The sequence below is a fragment of the Lissotriton vulgaris genome, chromosome 4_1, assembly GCF_964263255.1.
Source record: "Lissotriton vulgaris chromosome 4_1, aLisVul1.2, whole genome shotgun sequence".
In the NCBI taxonomy this organism is placed as follows: domain Eukaryota; kingdom Metazoa; phylum Chordata; class Amphibia; order Caudata; family Salamandridae; genus Lissotriton; species Lissotriton vulgaris.
This window is the reverse complement of record NC_141691.1, coordinates 119,632,968-119,648,329: the sequence shown is the minus strand read 5'-3', so window position 1 is coordinate 119,648,329 and position 15,362 is coordinate 119,632,968. Positions and strand designations below refer to the sequence as shown.

Below are 15,362 nucleotides of genomic sequence, written 5' to 3'. Positions count from 1 at the left end.
CGCTTATGCTAATGTGTTGCAGCTTACTGTGTGTAACGTGATATTGGGCTGTTTTTAGGTCTCGTGACCTACAATGCGCGCAAGCGCATTGAGGGAGCGAGAATTCAAGTGCTCAAACTCCTCGTGAAACCACAGGCTTTTTTGCTGCGGTTTTCTTCGAGTTCATGTGGCCACAGGCACGCGCTTTTGGGCCATAAACTTGCATTTCTCCTTCCCCTCCCCAGCCAGCTTCCCCCAGGCCATAGCAGCACTCCTCCCACACCTTTAAAGTGAAGCTTAGCTTCACTTCAAAGGCCCCTGCTGCTTCACACCGTGTCGCATTTCTCCTGCCCCCTCGCCTTCTCTGCAAAGAGACTCGTTATAATTCGTGTACAGCCTCATTTCAGAACGGAAGCATGTTCAATGTGTATGTCGATGAATACTCATAGATGAAATGCTGTCCGTGATAAAAGGGGGATCCCCTCCCATGCTCTGCATACAATACATTATTTGTGAGAAAGGACGGCATTACTGTAGTGCGCACTGCACACAAGTGTCACTCCCGGAAAGAAATTAAACCACCTTTTGCAGAGGAAACAACTGGTCAGTGCTACAGCTTGCTTGGGAACAACTCACTTTACTGTACACCTGGTTGGTTTTGCAGACACAGGCTTTTCTGCGCATGTATTGCTATAACCGTGCCGCACCTGCCGCATAATTGCGCGTCTGCAGCATTATTTGTAGATATTAAAAAAAAATTCGTTCAAAGGGATTAAAAGTTCCTAAAAAGGTCTACAGGCCCTGTAGCCCAGTGTAGACTTTAGAAAAATGAACTGTCCGCCTTTGGTTGCTGGGTTCTGTATTCACATGTTAAACTGGGGATGATACTGGCTTGAGACCTGCCCAGCCTCTATTAATATGTGTTAAAATTAAAATGTATGAAATAAAATAATGCAGTCCCAGGCTGTGTCATGTCTTTCCGCATAATTTGCCTTTTCTTGGCACATAATTTATCAATTTTGCCTTTATTTGGTTATCAATGGCTGCATTATTGTGGTGTTCCGGACTGTTTTACAAGGCACATCGGCTGGTGGTAACCCTTGCAGGCCCTGCTGTCAGTAACGCCGCTGGACCCTCCTGTGGGTAACCCCGCCGGACCCTCCTGTGGGTAACCCCGCCGGACCTCTCTGTCGGTAACCCCGCCGGACCTCTCTGTCCGTAACCCCGCCGGACCTCTCTGTCCGTAACCCCGCCGGACCTCTCTGTCGGTAACCTGCACTAGCTACCTGGGTGTAGCATTAAAAATGTGTTGCTGTTCGGGAAGATGAAATGTGAAAATTAGAGGCCTTCGGCAGTGATCCCACCACATACATGCACTTCTGACCCTCGTGCGTTAAAGAATGGTGTTTGTAGATGTGCTGTAGCGATCAGAGGAGCCCATGGGAACCGATAAGTGGTTAGCTCTGAAAAATAGTAACGTTGTGGCCGAAGACTTGTACTCTGTCGACTGGGATGTTGGCTCAAGAGGCCAGTGATGTTAACAGTCACTTCAAGACCGACGCTGTTTGTAACCGTCCCGATCAGTTGGCTGGCAGCTCAAGGAGTTCAGTGCAGAATGTTCGCCTTAGTATTGTTTAATTGATGAGATACCAATGTGACCTACAACAAAATAAACACATGACATCCTGCCAAGAGAAAACAGTCAAGAACACGTGTTATGTTTAGCAGAACGTCTCTGCGGGCTCGACAAAATGTTTTCAATTTCGGTCTCCCCCCACCACCACTCTTCGTATCCTCCAAACCTCGCACCTCGCCTCATGAAGTTACTTACCCATACACCAAATGAAGCCGCGATTCCAAGTCAGTGCAGCATGAGCATTGGTTCTGGGTAACAAACATGTTTATGAACAGCGGTTAGGGTGTGGTAAGATCATTGTCACAGTGTCTGTCAAGAACTGACCGCGGCACATACGGTTGCGAGTGCTCGATTCATTTATATAGTGCTTAATGGAGATTTACTGCTTCAGGCACTAATGTGTTAGCCGTCTCGCTCTCTTTAGGACCCTAACTCGGAGGCTTCCAGTACCTATACACTATGGTTCTACGCAACGGGGACCAGATCAAGGGCTGTGGGGCGATGGAGCATGACCATCCAGGGCCCATGGGCACGTTGCAGGCAGCCAAGGGCCAAGCCATGACCGCCGATAGCCGGCACCAGGAGGTTTAAGTCCTTCGATGACCCCTGCTGACATGGCCGGGCCGCGCGCGCAGGTGATATTTCTTAGAGGTGCGGGTAGGAAAAAAGCACCAGAAAACGAGCTGGAGAAAGCCGGCAGCAGGCACCTTACCAAGCGCTAACATTAATGCACTTATTTGTTTGATGAAAACCCAGAACTAGGTTCTCAGCTTTCAAAGACATACGCATATCTAGTACATTTTGCAACAAGGTAGACTAAACTCTTACATCCGGTCAATGCACTAGGGTAGCAAAAGTTTTCATTAGCCAGTCAGCGGATCACAACAGTTAAATCTTCGGAATAGATTTTAAGGGAAGATAGAGAGCTTTACAGGGCGCTTTAAACACTGCCACTCAGCTTACTGATAGTATGCAGTCACAAAGTTCTTGATTCCCACCACCTCCTCCAAAACATTAGACAGACAAACGCCATTTGAAGGACTAGGAAAAAACACTGACACAGAAATGTCGAACGTTTTCAGAAGTAACAGTTAGCAATACACAGAGCTGCAGTAACAGTCCCAACCACAGGCAGAAAGTTTCCTAGGACAGTAAACACAGCCATCAGACGAGTGCCAAGAAGCTACGTTCTCTGCATACCGCGGTATATAAATTGCCACAACTCAGTACTGCAGGTAAGACTGGGAAGGAAGCCCCAGAGAAGAGAGCAGGCAGGCTGGCGGATGCACCAACAAAGGCCATAAACTTGCATTTCTCCTCCCCCTCCCCAGCCAGCTTCCCCCAGGCCGTAGCAGCACTCCTCCCACACCTTTGAAGTGAAGGGGGGGGGGGGGGGGATCACAGGAGGGTGGGTCACGCACGCCACCCTCCCTCCTTTCTAAATGGCTGGGCCCCAGATGATGGGGTCCCCCCTAACCTAATAGAAATATATATATCAATAAATAAAATCTCAATTGCCCCTTGCGCCCATATCTACAGCATTCTTTGCCAATGGCGTAACAGGTCTTGGCCTCACTGCTGTGAAAATTGCTTTCACACTTTGAGTTAAACTTACTACCTAAAGTTCTCTGTGTTTGTGTACATTTTTTCCTACAGCCCCTACCTTACCGCTAATTCTGTCAAGTTCTCCTACCTCTACCACTTCATCATTTTCACTCGAAACAGTACTCATCTTCCGCATACAAAATTCAGACTCCTCTCCCACCTTTTGCCATATCAATGGCATCCTTCAGAGTAGGATTTTTAGCTACCCATAAATGCTTTTGTATCTTTCAACTCTTACACAGCTCTTCGTCTCCCATACCACCAAATTGACACTTGACCGACAACTCTCTCAACTTTGACACAAATTCATCAATCATTTCTCCCACGCTTTGAGGATGCATATATAACTTGTACCTTGTCATCACCAAATGTGTTTCCTTTGCAAACCTATTACTCAATCTAATTCTAGCTTACCTGTACACATCGTTAATCCTAGCACCGGTATTCAGTGCTGGTGGCAAAACTTTAAACAATCTCTGCCCTTCTAAGCCTAAGGAATTAAAAAGAATTGCCTTTTCCTTTCAGAACTTAAATCATCACTACCCAAGGCCAACAAGTAATTGTCAAACATGTGAATACAGTCGTCCCACTGAACAACTTGAGTCCCTTGATGCTTTGAAAAAGGTGGGCGTGCTCCAATCAACACTTGCTCCATGTTGCCCACGAACTAATGAGGATCGTATAATTGGGATGTAGACCAATAAGCTTTCACCTCAGATTAAAAAAATAATAATAATCTTTTCTCCAAAAGTTTCCTTACTTTCACCCTCCTTCTGTTACCTTTTTTTTATATATCCATCTTTGAAAACAACAGGTACCGGCTGCATATACAACCCGCACAATGCTTGGGGTGAGCGCATCACCATCTTCTTTTTAAATAGCATTAATGCTACCAAAAGCAGGAATGCGTTTTTTTCTTCTCTTTTTTTATTTTTTATTTTATTATTATTATTTTACTTCCTCCCGGAAACAGGTATGCGCGTCACCGTAGAGAGCCGTAATTTTCTTTTTCCCATTGAGCAACTGGTGTGGGCGTCAACGCGCCCTGTAAACAATCGTCATAAAGAATGCACAGAACAAACCAAGGTTCCTTTAAGAAAGAAGATGTGCACGTCATCACGCTGACGTGCGATGCATTTGGCCGCTGCACATGGCTGGAGACATGCGCAGAACAGTCTCGCTACAGAGACCCGCACTAAAGGTCATGGTTGAAACACTCCAGAGAGGGTGCTGGGGACCACTGAGTAGGTATGCTTGTGTCAATAACTTCCAACGCCTGGCTCGTGCCAACCACACGTATGCTTGGTTCACCTACACGCAAGGAATTTACTTTCCACAATTAAAGAAAGTCTCCATATGCCGAGAAGTCTTCCTCAAGCGGTCCAAAAATAAGTGTAACATAGTACCTTAATAAGGGTTCAAATCAAATCCTTGTGTGAAACCGCGTAATCCTCTCGCAACACATGTAGAGTTCTGTGAGGAAAACACCCTTACGATCTTCGTCACTTGGCAGGCTGAGACGATGCTGGTAACTCGTGGTAGAAAATTGTGGTAAATAAAATATCAACCGCTAACACAATGTCTAACAAGTTTCTTTATTCAGCCTGCCACTACGTGACCTTCCTTCCCTTGCCAGCCTTAACACGAACTGTCTGAGGCATTCAAATCATGACATTCTGTTGGAACCTTGGTTCCAAGGTTCTATTACATAAACACAAATGACAGGTTCCAAGTGCTACACGACTCAGTAGCTTTACCATTGCATTCTGGTCAATGTGGTCCATGTTTTGCAAAGCGGCAAATATATATAATTTTAACGAAAAGAAAAACGTTTTTGGCTCGCACCACACAAAATTAGGGGCTCAATTATTAAAGAAGGTTACAAAAGTGCATCCATGGTATATAACTTTGCTTTAGGGCCATTTTGCGTCTTTCATAAATTCTCAAGTATTTACAGAAGTAGGCCTGGAAACCGTACTCATAAATGTTTGTGAACTGCATTTTAGTGCAATCAAATATACGTGTGTATGTTTGCTCATTGAAAACCTGCTAAGCATTTTCAAGTTCACTTTCCCTACAACCCCTTTTTCCCATCTTGGAAAACGTTTACAAGTCAATTAGATTTAGAAAGCATCCAGTTGCAAAGACAATCAGATCTTTTATAAAATTCCACACCCCTGGAATTGGATTATCTCATAATGTTTTTGAGCTACATTTATGGCAATCAGGGCAACACCTGGTAACACTCAGATGGTAACATTTAGTTAAGCATGAAGATATTCTCATAGTAGTGGGAAAACGTGTTAAACAGTAGCAGTGGGCAGCCTACACCGCATCAGCATAGCACAAGGCTATTGAAACAAGCATTTGCAATGCAATAGGTCTCACATTTACGTGAGTTTAAGCTATTGGCATTGTAAATGACAATGCCTTTTATTTCTTTTTTGAAAACAAAAATAAAAGGCATTGTTATTTGCAATGTCAATAGCTCAAATTCGTGTAAATGCGAGACCTATTGCATTGCAAATGCTTGTTACATTAGTGAGTAGAAACGCTCCCTTTTGGCCCGTGCATCAAATTATTAAATAAACAAGCGTGACCGCTAAAGTGAAAGCGGACCACACTGCAAATAAAATACAAGCATTTGCATAGCCAATAGGTCTTGCTTTTGCAACAGTTGATGTTGTTGCACAAAGGATATTGTGCTGCATAACTAAATACATATAAGGTCCCAAAAGCGAGACCTATTGGCTATGCCAGTTCTTGTTTTTTCTGGTAATCTGGCATGTGTTTTCAAGTTTAACCCTGTTGTTTAAGATATCTTTTTCAACTGTTAATGTTAAAATCCTTCAGTTTGGGAGGAGCTTTGCGCGAGCCTAAGATGGCCACGTGAGCCCAGGGCTCCCGAGACCCCCGCCGCCACCGGTGATATCCTGCTTTAAATCCTGGCAACGGACCACTGCAAATTGTGGCGGAAGGGAAGCGGTGTCGATTGGAGTGACCCGCGGCTGCCTCCGCCGCCAAGACGCCGAGGTAGAGCACTGGCGAGTTTTGGGCCTGCGGCTTGCTGAGGCTGGGGCCTCGAGTTGGCTGTGACCCCGGCCGGAGTTGACAAACAGCGGGGCCGGTACCCGGAAGTTGCCGGTCCGGCCCCACATTTGCCATCGGAGGCGTTTGCACCTGGTGTTGGTCGCCCCCCCCATCGCTTGCCTGCCTCCTGCCTGACGAGGGGGGAGCCCTGATCGACCCACAATTTATTTATTTATTTTAACGATTTATACAGCGCGAACAAATGCCCGTAGGCGTCTCGGCGCTAGACGTCTTTGCCCGGCGGCGGCTCGGCGGGTTCTCGGCGCCCGGGTGGAAGTGAAGCCGGCCGTGGCGGGAGTCCCCTGTTCCGGGGAGCTGGGGGAGTGCCCGAGTGCTCCTGGATTCAGCCCTGTGCGGAGGGGTTCCCCCCCCGACAGTAATCGTGGAAATGTGGCGTATCGGCCTGATGGGCGAAGCAGCCGAGCACTGGAGACATGCAACCACTTGTTGATTTGGACCTGGAGTGGTCCAAGGGGCTTCCTTCAAATGCATGCAGCCAGGGCCGGAGAGAGCGTATAACTCCCCCCAAAAGACACTCGGGAGGATTTGCTGGCTGGGAAATGAGGGGCAGGGGGAGGGGGCGTCACTGGCAGTTTGCTACAGCAGGACTGGGAGACACTAGGAAGAGTATGGCCTATGAGGCAAGTCCACCAGGAGCCTGAAGCAGACTCAAAGGACATTGTTGCTGTCTTGGGTCAAAGGTTGTAGCACATCCCCCAGGCTTGTTGAAGTCCTTGAGTAGCACGGGGAGATTAGTGCAGGTTGAGGTATCGTCTTGATGGGCCCACATGACTGTGTTGGTTAATGATTGCAATCCAAGAGGTGGGTGCGGCGATCTGCTCTGAGAGCCGGCTGTCGGGCGGAGGGGCTGTCGGAGTGTCGGTAGGTGGGCGCTAATACTTGCATTTGTCTGGCTGGCCCCCCTGTCGTCTGGCTACACTACTGGCGGCGGATGTTATCGACTGGCCTGGATAGGGGCTGAGGGTGTTGCCGGCGGTCTGCGTTACCCTCCGTTGCCGCTGTTGCAGGTTTGAGAGACCAGATACTGGCCCTGGGCCTAGAACCAAGATGGCGGCTAAACCTGAGGCGTAGAAGTTGCAATCCAGATCCAACAGGGTGTCCCGATATGTATAAACCAACAAGTTGGATCGGTACACGCAGCCCAGGGGCTCGCCTACTGGGTCTGGACGAGCACAGGACGGGGGTGCGGAGGCCTCCTGTCCTATATCTGAACACACGCTTCAAGACGTGATGTCTGCCATAGATGGGGTTAAAACATCTCTCGGACAGAAGATGGAGTCGCTCGACCATAAGCTGGACACAGTGACCATAGATGTCAATTTGATCCGGGCTGACCTCACTAAAACGAGTGAGAAGGTGAAGTCCTTAGATATTAAGACGGCGAGCTTAACAGATGATGTGGCGCAGTTGCAGCGGGAGGTTCGAGACCTTAGAGCCTCTAGCGAAATGGCGAGCCGCCAACTGGACGGCGAGCTTAACAGATGATGTGGCGCAGTTGCAGCAGGAGGTTCGAGACCTTAGAGCCTCTAGCGAAATGGCGAGCCGCCAACTGGACGAGTATGAAGGGAGGGCCCGAAAAACAATATACGTATTACTGGTGTCCCGGAGAAGGCCGAGTGTCAGGCCCCTGACCTATTCGTGGAGGACATTATACTCAATCATCTAAAACGTAAGGGGCTAGGAAACTTCTTGACGATAGAACGGGCACACAGAATACCGGGAGGAAGGCCGCGTTAAGGGGCCCCTCCTCGACCAATGATCGCAAGGGTCCTCAACTTTAGGGACAGAGACGCTATCCTGCAGGCCTCTAAATCGGGGGGCCCTTTGAAATATGAAAACTCCACGCTCAATTTCTTTCCGGACTTCACCCAGAAGGTTCAGAAACAGCGACAACGCTTCCTTGGAGTCAAGCAGCGGCTCCGAGATAAAGGATATAAATATGCCATGATGTTCCCTGCTAAGCTGCGAGTCGAGACTCAGGGAAAGGTCTGGTCTTCGACAATCCTGAAATTGGCTTGTACTGGGTTGATGGTCTTCCTTCCAGAGAGGAGCCTCAGAGATGGGAGTGACGAGAATGGAGGAGGCCCCCCGGAGCAGGAATGATGAAAAATATTGCGGTCTGCGGTGAGGGCTTTTGCCGGGAGGGGGGCGGATAAGAGTCATTATCATACGCACGTTTTCCTAGATGGAGACTCAATGCCGATGTTTATATCATGGGTGGCGGGACAGGGGCAGGGAGCGTTGAATTCCCCCTCAGATCTACGTTTAGATAGTCGGTTAGTTAAGAGTGTGGGGCGACAGGCACACTGCGAGTTGGGGAATGGCGAATGCCGTGAGCAGGGGTGCAGGGAGGGGAGCTGGGGGGAGGGGACTATTGTTGTATTTGTGTTGGTGTGATTGTGGTTTATTTATTTGTTTTTCTTTGGGGTCTTTTATTTCTTTTTTTGTTGCCCTAGGTGTTATCAATATGTCTTTTAGGTTTTTTGCCTCAGGTACCATCAATGTAGGAAGACGTTCAGCACATGGGTTGAATGGGGCAGAGTAGTAGGGATCCAGGGATGAGAGTTCTGAGTTGGAATGTGAATGGTCTGGGGGACAAGATCAAGAGAGGGATGGTCAGTCAGCTTATCAGACGTCACTCCCTGGATGTGGTATTGCTGCAAGACACATTTAGTAGGCAATAGATGCATGGCCCTCCATAGGGGTGGTACAAATTGGTGGTGCACGCAGGGTTTACCACCGGCTCCCAGGGAGTCAGGGTACTGGTTAAAAACTCTTTCCCTCTGTCGGTGCAGGCCTCTTGGGTGGATTAAAGGGGCAGATATGAAGGAATTTCGGGGCTGATAAAATAGATAAAAAGGTGACCACCTTACCCCCTATGTACCACCAGGCCTCCAAGCTGAGACCTTTCGGGATTTGGCAGCGGTTTTTCTCACATTACCCCTGGGGGGGGTTTGATCCTAGGTGGTGACTTTAATGCGGTCATGGACGGAGAAATAGATCGGTTTCCCCCGCGGGTGCTTCGACCAGCACAGAGGTGGCTTCCAGAGTTTTTAGACATTCTGGGACTGATTGATAGTTGGCGACTACGCAACCCAACATTGACACACTACACCCACAGCTCATGGTAGTTTATCTAGGATAGATTATATCTTGTTACCAGCGGCACAGACGACTATGGTCCAAGAGGGGAAGTTTCTTGGGAGGGGTATTTCTGGGTGCGGCTGGCGTTAGACCTTCCAGAGGTGGGGAGGGTAGCTCCCATTAGCGCTTGGCACTTGAAAGACCCAGCCATTAGGAAAGAGGTGCTGCAGGTGTCAGACCGGTATTTTCGGGAAAATGTGGGGTGGGTCGACTCGGTGCAGTCTCTTTGGGAGGCGTACAAAACAGTGATGAGAGGAGAGGTCTTGTCCTTAGTGTCCGGCAAGAAGAAGAAGAAACGGCATGCAGAAGTGGCCCAGAAGGTGGCAGAGGTCATACTTTTGGAAGGGAGGGTGGCGGTGTTGCCTACCCCGGAGGGGCTCCATTTGTTAAAACTCCGACAGGAAGAGTATAAAGATCTTGTGAGGGGTAGAGCAGTGGCCTAGAGCAATGCGGTCCAGAGCCGTATCTATGAGCAAGGTGATAAAGCTGGTAAACTGATTGCTTGGCTCGAACATGGAGAGCGGGCGTCCAGGCTAGTACCTGAACTGGAAGGGTGGGAGTCAAGTAGCATTACTGATCCCCAGGCGGTAACGGATGAGTTTTCGGAATACTATAAGGAAGTCTACATGGCTGGTACCGGATTTACTGAGCCCGACAACAGCGAGATGATCAGGGATATCGCAATGCCTAGTTTGTCAGAGGACGACAGGAGCTATCTGGACTCTGTGTTTACTGACGACGAGGTAGCACAAGCGATCAGACAGTTAAAGTCCGGCAAAGCGGCGGGCCCAAACGGGATACCGATAGAGTTATATAAACTGAATGCAGGTAGATTGGCCCCACACATCAGAGCCATGTTTTTGGAGAGCAAGGAGAAGGGTGAGCTTCCATATGACCAATGAGTGGCCAATATTGCGGTAAGCCCAAGACACAGTGCCCATCTTATAAGCTTATATCGCTCCTTAACGCAGAGCCTAAAATCCTGGTGAAAATCCTGTCCATTAGACTGGTTAAGGTAATCTCATCCCTTGTTCACCCGGATCAGTCCGGTTTCATGCCTCGTCGCAACACCGCGGTAAACCTGCGTAGGCTGCACCGCGTCCTTGGGGGAGCCTCGCAGATCCATGAGCCGGCAGTGTTGGTGTCTTTGGACGCCACAATGGCCTTCGATAGAGTGGAGTGGCAATACTTGTTCGCGGTGTTGGCAAAGCTAGGCTTTGGTAAAGAGTTTATTGATTGGGTTCGCTTACTGTATGCCAAGCCCCTAGCCAGGGTGGTGGTTAATAATTGCAAGTCTACCGAGGCACAAGACAGGGATGCCTGTTGTCTCCTCTGCTTTTTGCACTCGCGATGGAGCCCCTGGCAGCCTCGGTTAGATGGGACATATCGATTCGGGGCTGACGATGGTCGCCTGGCTGGGAGGACAAGATTTCGCTTTATGCGGATGACGTCTTGCTGTATCTCAAGAACCCTGGCACCTCCTTTAGCAATTTTTGGGACGTACTTGCTATCTTCGGCAGATACTCCGGACTGGCAATAAACTGGGCAAAGTCGGTGTTGTATGTCTTGGTGGGCGACCCCCCGGTGATTCCAGAGACGTGCCCTATCCAGGTTGAGACTGCCGGGTTCAAGTACTAAGGAATCTTCATCTCGCTCAATCCGCAGTTGCGATATGCTAATGACCTAGTTTCCCCATTGACTCGGTGTAAGACGGACGTGGAGCGCTGGAAAGCCCTTCCACTCTTCTTGCTTGGGAGAGCTACGCTCTTCAAGATGATGGCTTTGCCTCGGTTTCTGTATGCTTTAAAGAATTCGATGGACCCAGTCCCAGCGGCATATTTCCGGGATATAGAGGCTCTCCATTGACAGCTCCTGTGGGATGGTAGGGCGTGCATAGCGTTTGGTAAATTGACGTGGTATGATGGCAGAATCGGGATTCCAGATTTGCGAAAGTACTATTGGGCCTCACAACTGGCTGCAGTGAACCATATTGTCTACGGCACAGCTTTCCAAACTTTTCATGTTGGTAACACACCTTTTTGTGAAAAAAATTTCAGGGACACGGTAACACGAGGAAGCGCAGCGAGTGAGCCCGAACCACCTATGGTGGGTTCGGGCCCCACACACAACCCCACACACACCACCCCACAGACACACCACCCCACAGACACACCCACCCCACCGACACACACCCACCCCATAGAGACACACCCACCCCACAGACACACACCCACCCCACAGACACACACCCACCCCACAAGCACACACCCACCCCACACGCGCACACACACACAACCCCCCACACAAACCCCCTCACACACACCACACCCTAGCACTCGGATTACTATATTCTCTATGGTCGTTATGCTCAAGGTGAAATATATTTCCCTTTTAGGGCTGCCAGAGTCTACCAATAAGTGGGAGGTTGAAACGTGTTGAAAATATCCTACTGGACTTGTTTGGAAGGAATTTCTCCGTTATGTTAATTACTGAAAAAGTCCACAGAATGTTAGCACAAACTCCAGTGCCAAGGTAAAGCAACAACCAATACTTGCAGACTGCCGCCTGAATTAAAGAGATAAAGATGTCACCCTGCATATGACCAGAGAAAATGGAGCACTGACTCCTCAAGATCTGAACATCTCCATGTAACCAGATTTTACATTGGTAATCCAGGAGGCTAAGAAAATATTTGCACCTGTCAAAAAGAAACTACAATAGCAGGTAAAATATGCTAAGCCTAGCGTCGCTGCAGTGGAGAAATCTTTTTGCTGCTCTTTTTTGGCACTGTTCTGATCTTGATTCAGCTGACCGCATGTTGATGAATGAGTAATTAGATTAGACAGACCCATCTCTGAAATGATGTAATTGTTACATTTTGGTCGATTTGACAAAAGGCTCGGGCAATGAAAAGGTACCGCACAACTTGAAGACATATGTCCTACCAGGGGATTTGTTTAAAATGAGAGAGTTAAGCAAAAAAAATGCCTGCATATCACCTTCACCTTGAACAAGAGAAAACAAATACAATTAACTTCGTTTAATGTTGCTGCATGCTCGTTTTTCAAGGGTAAGAGCTATTCAGCGTCTGTGACTTTCGGAAAAGTACAATTGGATTTTTTTTTACAATAGTTGGGTCTTATTTACGACTGCTTGTGGTGCTAAAAATACACCAGGCACACGGATTACCCCCGTTAAAGGCACGCTTGTTGGAAACTCACTGCAGTCACCACTGATTAACTAAATGGTATGGTAATTCTCCTATATTGCTGTGCATTTAAAATACATTTGAAAGGCGAAAAGTAGTGTCCTTTCATATTCTACGCATAAGTTTAAGGCTGGCTCGGCCCAAAAAAAAATGTGGCTGATTGAAGGTGGGAAGGCAAAAGAGATCATTGTCCGACCACCTGTGGATATTCCTGCATCCGAAAGGGCTTCACGCACCACCCCCCTCCCCCCCGTCGTCGTGTGTGGCATCCCGGGGCTGCTTACAGCCGCACCCAAGCACTTCACAGGTCGTTAAAAACCTGTGCACGTTAATAGGGCTTTGTTATTGTTTCACCATTTCTAAGAGCCCCTGCAGCCCGGCTCTGCTGATTGCCGGCAGACGTCAGATCGCATCTCGCGACACACCTACATATGGGGCGCGACACAGTAATGTGTTGCGCCACACAGTTTGGAAAGCTGTGGTCTACGGCCTTCCCGGAGATCCAGGCTACGCTATGGACCGGGGTCAGGCCCCGGGGGAGTGATAGAGAGAGCTCTGTATTCCAGGCCGGGGAGGTTTCGGTTGACTGGCCCAACTGCACATGCGATTCAGGTCTGGCATGCAGCTAATAAAGGTCTGGGGTGGGGAGGTCGATTGACATTAGCCACTCCCCTCCTGAACTCTGAGAAGCTGGGTAGTCTGTGGAAATCGAAGGGATTTGATAGATGGGACTTCATCTGGATAGCTTAAATAAAAGATGTATGAGGGAAAGATGCAGTGCTCACCTTCGAGTCCCTCAAAAAGCAATACAGTTTACACGATAATGAATATTATCGATAAGTGAGACACGCCCTGACTACTCACATCCCTAAGGGTGTTGAGGTTCCGTGACAACTGTTTGTGATGTTTTTGACTCGCACGAATATGGTCGAGTCTGGTATCTATGAACCGCAAATGACGAGTTTAGTGGGTGTATGCAGTTTCGCTGTGCTAACCTAAACCGTTCGTCTGTTATGTGGGTTATTCTATCTGTACCCACGGGTTCCATCTTAGATATGGCATCCATTTTGTCTCTTGCCCTCAAGTAGTCAGCGAACGGACGCTGTCCGCTTCGCGACCCTGGGACTCCCAAGATACTTGCGGAAGCCACATGTCCTTTGAAACTGTCTTTATGACGAGGGGGGTGATACTGTAAAGCAAATGGCCCCGCTCGAGGCTCAGCTTGCCGTGCCGATCTATTGTCTCAGCCGTGCATCTCATTAGGCACGTCCCTTTGATGCCAGGAGCTCGTGTTTCCCGATACCTCCCCTTTTTCACCCTTTCCAATTCCCCACCGTCTCCATCTTCCTCCGCACCTGTCCTTGTTTCTTCTTCGATCTGTTTTACTGCTGATTGGAATGTACTAATGGTGGGAAGATGGGTTTTTACAGTTGGGAACCGCCAAATGTTTCCGCACTTATGTTCCGGACCTTGTGTGTATCAAAGTGATCAAAACGACCCCTCTGGGGGATAACTATGGGAACCAAGCCATAAACCTTTGTGTACCATGTAAACCTATGGGCGAATTGTGTATAAAAGGAGCGATCCACAGAACCAATTTGAAACAGCCTCCACAAGTAGCACATGTTGTACTTGCCGTGACTTCTGTGTTCCCTGCAGTAAATAAAGCTCGAATCTTTGACGCCGAAGGAAGTGTCCCGTGTCTCTGTCACTTGTACGCCGGAGCAGGTTACCCACGAAGGTTTCAGGTGTTGTTCCCTGGCACCGCTGGGTCTTAAATAACCCAGTCCTTCAGTTGGCGCCCAACGTGGGGCTGCATCAGTGGTACCGGTCCAAGCCCGACGATCGTGAGGAACTTCGTGTGAAATCTCCGAGGGAAGGTGCACTCCGCTTCATCGATCCTGTTGTCGAAATAAGTGGCCCGAAGACTTTTCCCGCGAAGATTCCCGCCTCCTGACGGCTGCGACGGACTGCTGCCCTGACTGTAGACCTGTTTTGGCGCCTGGCGTAGACCTTGGTATAGCGAGACGATTGACGGGCCTTCCTGGTGACGCCATCGATCTTTGAGTTAAGTATTTGTGGGTCGCTCCCAGAGTTCTTGGTTGTGGTTCTTAGTTGTTGCATGGTTCCATTGCATTTGTGGTTCTTGGTACTTTGTTGTGATATTTGACGACTGCAGACACCAAAAACCGAGGGTTTTTGCTCTTTGCTGGGACTTGGTAAATCCCGTAACCCTTGAAGTTTGTGACGCACGGCTAGTGTGCAAGATGCCTGGTCGCTGTACTTTGTTTAGTTGTTTCAGACGTTGTGGTACGGATTCCCGACTGGAGGACTCGTGTCCGATACCTCCGGTTGGAACTCCCACTTATGAACTGTACAGTAAGCATGGGCTAGGCCCGATTACTTTTAATGATTATTGGATTCGGTATACTAAGAAGGATGGTGTCCTTAGTTGGCCACCTCATGGTAGTTTTGAGACTCCAATCTTAGATAATCTAGAGGCTAAATTATTTGCGAAAAAGTCAAGGCCGGCCATGTTTGATGCCTTTCGGTTGTGGCGTAAAGAAGCCCGACAGAAAGAAATCAGACAGACTAAACGAAATCAGAGAGATGGTGTTGCTACCATTGTAAAGAAAGCAGAGCAGTTTCAGCGTGATAAGGAGGATAAGGAAAAGGAAG

General features: G+C 48.6%; 1 protein-coding gene across 1 annotated transcript in view; it reads right to left on the bottom strand.

Annotated features, from left to right (window-relative positions):
- LAS1L (LAS1 like ribosome biogenesis factor) overlaps window positions 1–15,362 on the bottom strand; it is a 402,245-nt gene that overhangs the window by 365,991 nt on the left and 20,892 nt on the right. The window lies entirely within an intron of this gene.